The sequence below is a fragment of the Pseudophryne corroboree genome, chromosome 6 (assembly GCF_028390025.1).
Source record: "Pseudophryne corroboree isolate aPseCor3 chromosome 6, aPseCor3.hap2, whole genome shotgun sequence".
In the NCBI taxonomy this organism is placed as follows: Eukaryota; Metazoa; Chordata; class Amphibia; order Anura; family Myobatrachidae; genus Pseudophryne; species Pseudophryne corroboree.
The window spans coordinates 88,034,887-88,042,011 of record NC_086449.1 but is presented as its reverse complement, the minus strand read 5'-3'; the positions used below and the strand labels follow the sequence as shown (position 1 = coordinate 88,042,011).

Here is a 7,125-nt window from a genome sequence, read left to right as displayed (position 1 = left end):
CTTTCTTTCTTTCTTTCTTTCTTTCTTTCTTTCTTTTTCTTTCTTTCTTCAAAAAGGGGGACTGTCTGCCGCAATATGTAAAAATGGGTAATCTGCCTGCCGCAATGTGTAAAAATGGGGGAATCTGCCTGCCGATATGTGTAAAAAGGGGGAATCTGCCTGCCGATATGTATAAAAAGGGGGAATTTGCTTGCCGCTATGTTTAAAAAGGGGGAATCTGCTTGCCGCAATGTGTAAAAAGGGGAATCTGCTTGCCGTATTGTGTAAAAAGGGGGAATCTGCCTTACATAATGTGTAAAAAGGGGCAATCTGCCTGACATAATGTGTAAAAAGGGGGAATTTGCCTGCCGTAATGTGTAAAAAGGGGGAATCTGCCTGCCGCAATGTGTAAAAAGGGGGAAGCTGTCTGCTGTAATGTGTAACAAGGGCACGTTGTCTGTCGTAATGTGTAACAAGGGGACGCGGTCTGCCGTTATGTGTAAAAAAGACACGCTGTCTGCCATTATGTGTAAAAAGTGTACGCTGCCTGCCGCTATGTTTAACAAGGGCATGCTGTCTGCCATTATGTGTAAAAAGTGTACGCTGTCTGCCGCTATGTGTAACAAGGGAACGCTGTCTGCTGTTATGTGTAAAAAGGGGATGCAGTCTGCCGCTATGTGTAACAAGGGCACGCTGTCTGCTGTAATGTGTAACAAGGGCACGCTGTCTGCCATTATGTGTAAAAGTGTATGCTGTCTGCCGCTATGTGTAACAAGGGCACGCTGTCTGCCGTTATGTGTAAAAAGGGTACGCTGTCTGCCGCTATGTTTAAAAAGGGCACGCTGTCTGCCGTTATTTGTAAAAAGTGTATGCTGTCTGCCGCTATGTGTAACAAGGGCACGCTGTCTGCCATTATGTGTAAAAAGGGGACGCTGTCTGCCGTTATGTGTAAAAAGTGCACGCTGTCTGCCGTAATGTGTAAAAAGGGGGACGCTGTCTGCCGTTATGTGTAAAAAGGGGGACGCTGTCTGCCGTAATGTGTAAAAAGAGGAATCTGTCCGCCGTAAGTTGTAAAAGGGTCTCTACCTGGTATAGTGGTGCTACTGTGCAGCTTAATTTGAATAATGGAGACTACTGTGCACCGTTTTATGAATTGGTATTATTTTGTGGCCACACCCCTTCCCCACGAAGCCACGCCAGTATGTATTTTTGCGCGCGCCTACGGCGCGCACTGCCCCTGTTCTGCATCTAGTGGTGGGGCTCCGATGCCGTTTCTTGCACATAGTGCTAAAATGCCTAGTTACGCACTGTTGCTAGGTATCCATTTCTCTGGCCCTGAGCAGGTCCCCCTCACCAGATCCTCTCCAGGGGTGAGGAGGTGGACTTGGATGGGATGGGGGGCCCAAAGCATTTTGTCGCACCTGGGCCCACCGCTCGCTAGTTCTGCCACTGGTGCAAGAGGTGGAGCTCATGCAAATTGTGCCTCCAGCTAGCAAGTGACAAACACAAGACTGTTCCTGCTTGTCTCTTAGGCAGATAGGAGTCGGTGTGCAAAATCCAAACAGGGCATTAGAAGGGACTGGCAAGCAGGCAGGTAGGCCGCTGATGCTTTTGGCTAAGATCAAGTGTAGTACTGTATCTGTTCTCATAAATTTAATCTCTGATACGCCCACTATCTGGAGGCCATATATTAAATGGATTTTTAGAACAGGGAGATGGGAAAAGAGCTTGCTATGTCCACTCTATGCTTTAACCACATATTGCAGTACTTCCACGACCAGTGCACCTTTCCTGTTCTGTAATCCAAAAATAGACAATTGCTGCTTTTTATCTTTAAGTGTGCTTGCATGCCCATTTTGCAATGTCTTGCACAACCTAAATTTGTCTGTCCCCAGTGCTGCTTGTGCAGTGGTGACGGGTGTCCGGTGCTGGGACCATGCATTGGTTCCCTGCACCGGACCAGAAGCGGCCAATGGGAAGCACTGGATGCAGCATTTCAAATCCAGCACCAGCCAATCACGGACGGCTGTGGCGAGACAATTAGTGCTCGCCACTTGATGGGCCCCGCCCCCATGATGGCAGATGCCACCTAGACCTGGAGAAGTGTGGACGCCGCAGAGGAAGAGGAGCAGCGCAGCAGGCCACACAGAAAAGCGTGAAGTGTTCCTGAGTCAGCGGAAGAGGCCAGAAGACGCCGGGCACACCAAAGAAGATGTCCATTGTTGGCTGGACGTGGAGAAGAGGTGATGGCGCTGCTGGCCAGGATGGGACAGTGGCAGAAGAGTGAAGGACCACACCGGAGAGGTCACCAAGGGTGGAAACCAAAAGATCTGACAAAGCTCCTCCCGGTGCCTCTCCCACCGGGACTGGTAGGCCCTTGGAGATGGCATCTGTCACCCTCCCCTCTCCTCCCTCCCCTCTCCTCCCTAGTCCATCAGGGATCGGACATTAGGCCCGTGGGGGATAAGTCAGGCCTCAGGCCTGTGGGCGCAGTAGGCAGGCACTAGGCACGGGGCCAATAGCAGGCATTAGACCTGTGCCTGTAATAGAGGGCATTAGGCCCTAGTGTAAGTGTGGCCCATTAGGGAATATGGTGACCCTGGGCATTAGGCTCAGGTCACCCAGCAGGCCCCATGATAGGCCGGCACCAGGCTACATAAACGTTGGAAAAGGTTCACTTGGAGTTACAACTCCTCTTTTAGTGTACTATACTCTATATTAGGACTGTATAATCAAATAATTCACTCAGTCTGCATCTCTTTGCACCAACCAAAAGCAGGTTTAAATTATGCTTGATACCTACCTTGCTGGCAAAATAGATATTGTTAAGTAAAGGAGACTGTGACAGTGTAAAATTACCTTACAGTGCCTCCATTTATCACACAATAATAACAAATAACCATAATAATTCCTCCATGAATGCAGCCAGACGGTGTAATGACTGTCAGCATGCTGATTGGTGGATTGCTTGAGTTTTTCACCAATAAGAGTGCTGACAGCCATTTAATGTATGGACACATGTGGAGAGAAGATGCAGGAAGGGTAATTATTATTATGTTTTTTTTTTTTTATTTATTCTCTCCTGGCATGCTATCCTGTAAATAAGCTTGAGTTGTGGCCTCAGTTTATTTGTGTGGTCACGGCTTACCATACTGCCATTAAGTCGGCCCTGGTTGCAGTTGCCATTACAGTCTGTTTGGATGAAATTATGTTTGAAACAGTCTTGAATTTCTGCTTAAGTGTGTCCAACCACTATTGCATGAAGTCCCTCTTTTTTACTATAATTTTCTAGCATATAATTATCCCTGCACCCATTCTCCATCCTGCAGTAATACCACCTCTCTGCCCCCATCCTATAAGAAAGCTGTCTGTAAGAAGTCTGGCTCTAAAACCTCATCATCACTGCTAAAAATTCTTCTCTCTACCACTGCCATTGTATCTCGCCCTGATAACCATTTCCATCTACAATGGCACCCTTACTTCTGCTCTGGACTCTTTTGGACTGGATGTCACTTCACACAAGTTGCAAAACTGTGACTCAGCTCTGACATTTCAAATGCACCAAACGAAACCAGAAAGATGTGGGGTGGGGGTGGAGGGGACCTGGACTGCACTGCACATCCTATTACTAAAGATATCAAGAGGTGCTATCATGCTGAGGCTTCTAATACTATCAGTGTCGGACTGGGGCATGAAGGGCCCACCGGAGGTGCAGGAGGTAGGGGCCCATGTTTTGGGGGTGGCCAGTCTCCAGATGGGGTTAGCCAGCTGCCACGGAGGCTTGACTAAATATTAGAGAGTGCATAGTCTGGGCCCCTTGATAAATATATACTTTACAGTTTAATTATAAGCATATAGTATAAGTATTATACATATGTATAATGTATAATTCAAGTGCACATTCTGGAATTTGATCACTAGAGGAGGAGGTGGGCCCCCAGGCAGTGGGGCCCAATGGTGGTTTCCCCTGTGCCCCTATGGGCCAGTCCAACCCTGAATACTATGCTGGAGGAAGAGAGATCCAGATGCACACTCTTAGCACTAAGAACACTGATAGTAAAAATAATTTAAATAAACCCTCACAATTAACATGGAGTATAATTGAAGTTCTTAGCACACATTTGGGCAAATATGCGGGCCCATGTACCGCGGCCAGGTGACTTCATCACATGGGTCCCTAACATTCCTGATACTATCACACTCTATACATTTATTCAAGACTTACCTCTAAATAGGGCCTTATCAGTGTGTGATCTGAAATGCAGGAATCCAGCTAATTAAACACCTGAGGGTGAATGGGAGGAGTGCCAATAGCACTGAGCATGATATCAAGATACCTAAAGATATCAAGAGGTGCTATCACTTCGGGCTCCATGCCTGACTTTGTTGACACAAGGTTACTAAAGGGAGTAGTTGTTGACGTGGGTAGTGAAAGTACTATCCCTGGGCCTTACTTCTCCTCCTGACATCAAGGGTCCTTTAGCTACTTGTATGTAGCATCATCCTGCAGTAAATGGGTACCGGGTCGCATTGACCTGGCTTACCCGTTTACACTGCACCATGACCAGGGTGCTTCCTGGTACCAATCCCTTACAGACCTGAGCCAGAAATGCTATCAAGACTTTTAATCTTTCTTAAATAAAGTGCATAGTCTGGGTGCAAATACAAGGGGAAAAGCGGTGCACTCACTATTGATATTTCCACCAAGAGAATTTGTAGTGTAATCCCAATTACTAAACAGATGTAGCCCTGTATTTTCTACATGAACATTCTATGTTTAGTTTGTGGCCTAAGGTGATACTTTATTACATATTGTATCCACTAATGTTTCAACAGAATAGTAACAATTGTATAACACTATTTATTGTTTCCCATTTGCATCATATTGTCCCCAATTCATGCAGGTTTCATTCTCAATGCTAAAGCTACTCACAATATGACAACTGATGCCTGCCATCTAAATGTATTCTTAATGCATTAATAATCAAATGATAAACCTGTCATTCTGAATCTTACATTATATGCAGATCTATTGATCTATGTTGTTTGTTACTATAATTATTTAGGAGTATTGCACAATGTTGGTGTCTCAGGCCTTGCACCTGTAGTCGCACACTTGTACACAAGGGGAATGGCGGGCTTACACATAGAAACATAGAATTTGATGGCACATAAACTCTTGGCTCATCTAGTCTACCCTTTCTAATGAGACAGAAGGGGTGCCGGCTGATGAGACAGAAGGGGTGCCGGTTGATGAGACAGAAGGGGTGCCGGTTGATGAGACAGAAGGGATACCGGCTGATGAGACAGAATGGGTGCCGGCTGATGAGACAGAGCTGGTGCTGGCTGATGAAACAGAAGGGGTGCCTGCTGATGAGACTGAAGGGGTGCCGGCTGATGAGACAGAAGGGGTGCGGGCTGATGAGACAGAAGGGGTGCCGGCTGATGAGACTGAAGGGGTGCCAGCTGATGAGACAGAAGGGGTGCCGGCTGATGAGACAGAAGGGGTGCCGGCTGATGAGACAGAAGGGGTATCGACTGATGAGACAGAAGGGGTGCCGGCTAATGAGGCAGAAAGGGTGCCTGATGATGAGTCTGAAGGGCTGCTGGCTGATGAGTCTGAAGGGCTGCTGGCTGATGAGTCTGAAGGGGTGCCGGATGATGAGACAGAAGGGGTGCCTGATGATGAGACAGAAGGGGTGCCGGCTGATGAGACAGAAAGGGTGCCTGATGATGAGACAGAAGGGCTGCCGGCTGATGAGTCTGAAGGGCTGCTGGCTGATGAGACAGAAGGGGTGCCGGCTGATGAGACAGAAGGGGTGCCGGCTGATTAGACAGATGGGTGAGTAGCAGAAAGAAAAGAAGGTGAATGTTAAGGGGTAAATTTACACTAACATCTAAAACAGAGTATTGGTGATGTTGCCCACAGCAACCAGTAAGATGCTGGCTATCATTTCTCTATTGCCTATTAGAAAATGATAGACAGCATCTGATTGGTTGCTATGGGCAACTTCACCAAATCTCTGGTTTAGAAGCTTTAGTAAATTTACCCCTAAGTCATGACGAGGAGCTCACTAGGGCTTGAGATGAGAGATAAAGCAGACAGAAGGGGTGTTGGCTGAGAGATCTAGAGATACAGAAAGGGACTGGATGGGGCTAGGGAAACAATGCAGGGCCATAGAGAAAGAAGGGTTGTGGCTGGAAAGACAGTAGAGTGATGACTGGTTAGACCGGGGAAGACTGGGTAGCTGGGGAGAAAAGTGTGTGTGTTGGGGGGGGGGGGGGGGCCTTTTGAGACAGAAAGATGTGGCCTGTCTGAGGATACAGAGTGTGGGGGGGGGGGGGGGGGGTTTGCTTGATGGTGAGAGAGATGGAGAGGGGCTGTCAGAGGAGAGAAAAGGGAGAGGTGATGGCTGGAGAGACAGAAGAGAGCTGACAGCAGCTAGATGGGTACTGGAGAGCTGGAGAGACAGAGGGCTGAGAGTAGTAATATCTGCTACACACCCTTTCTCAGCAGAGCTGTAGGCACACGACATGCCCTGTAGGGGGCACATTTGTGTCTAGTGACTATGTAATCCTGTGCGACTTACACATCACCTCTCCCTGTCTCTTTCATATGGGGTATGTGTTTGTGCTGATATATAATGTGCAGGGTTATCTAATTGCTTTATTTTAGTGAGATTCGCATTGTATGGCTGGAAGAACCGAGTACACAATGACCCGTGATTGTGCTGCTGGTCCCCACCTTTGTGTACTGTAAATCCTGTGCCCCCTCCCATCGTGTGGATCCTCTTCCTGCTGAGGGAGCAGGACATGTTCCCAACACCTTCACTACAGTACACCTCCAGTACAGGTTCTCACTCACACAGACTATCTGATTACAGGGACGTGCAGTCAGGGGAGGCAGGGGAGGCAGTGCCTCCCCTGTCATAATCATTAAAATAATATAAAAGAAATACTTATGACACAGATTCTGTGTCATAAGTATATGCATTAGGCTTTATATTATTTTAATGATCTTGGGCTCTATATATTCTTTATAAATGAGTTTAGGAGGCACCGCTGTCGGTGCCTCCCACTGTCAGTGTAAAGGGAAGGAAGCGAGGAGGCGGGACAAAGAATTGGGCAGTAAAAGCCCATTAGAAA

General features: G+C 47.4%; 1 non-coding gene across 1 annotated transcript; it reads left to right on the top strand.

Moving 5' to 3' along the window:
* Positions 1 to 1,577: 1,577 nt before the first annotated feature.
* LOC134938200 (U2 spliceosomal RNA) lies at positions 1,578 to 1,770 on the top strand. Its single transcript, XR_010180812.1, has one exon. It is a non-coding gene; the product is annotated as a U2 spliceosomal RNA (small nuclear RNA).
* The last annotated feature ends 5,355 nt before the right edge of the window (positions 1,771 to 7,125 follow it).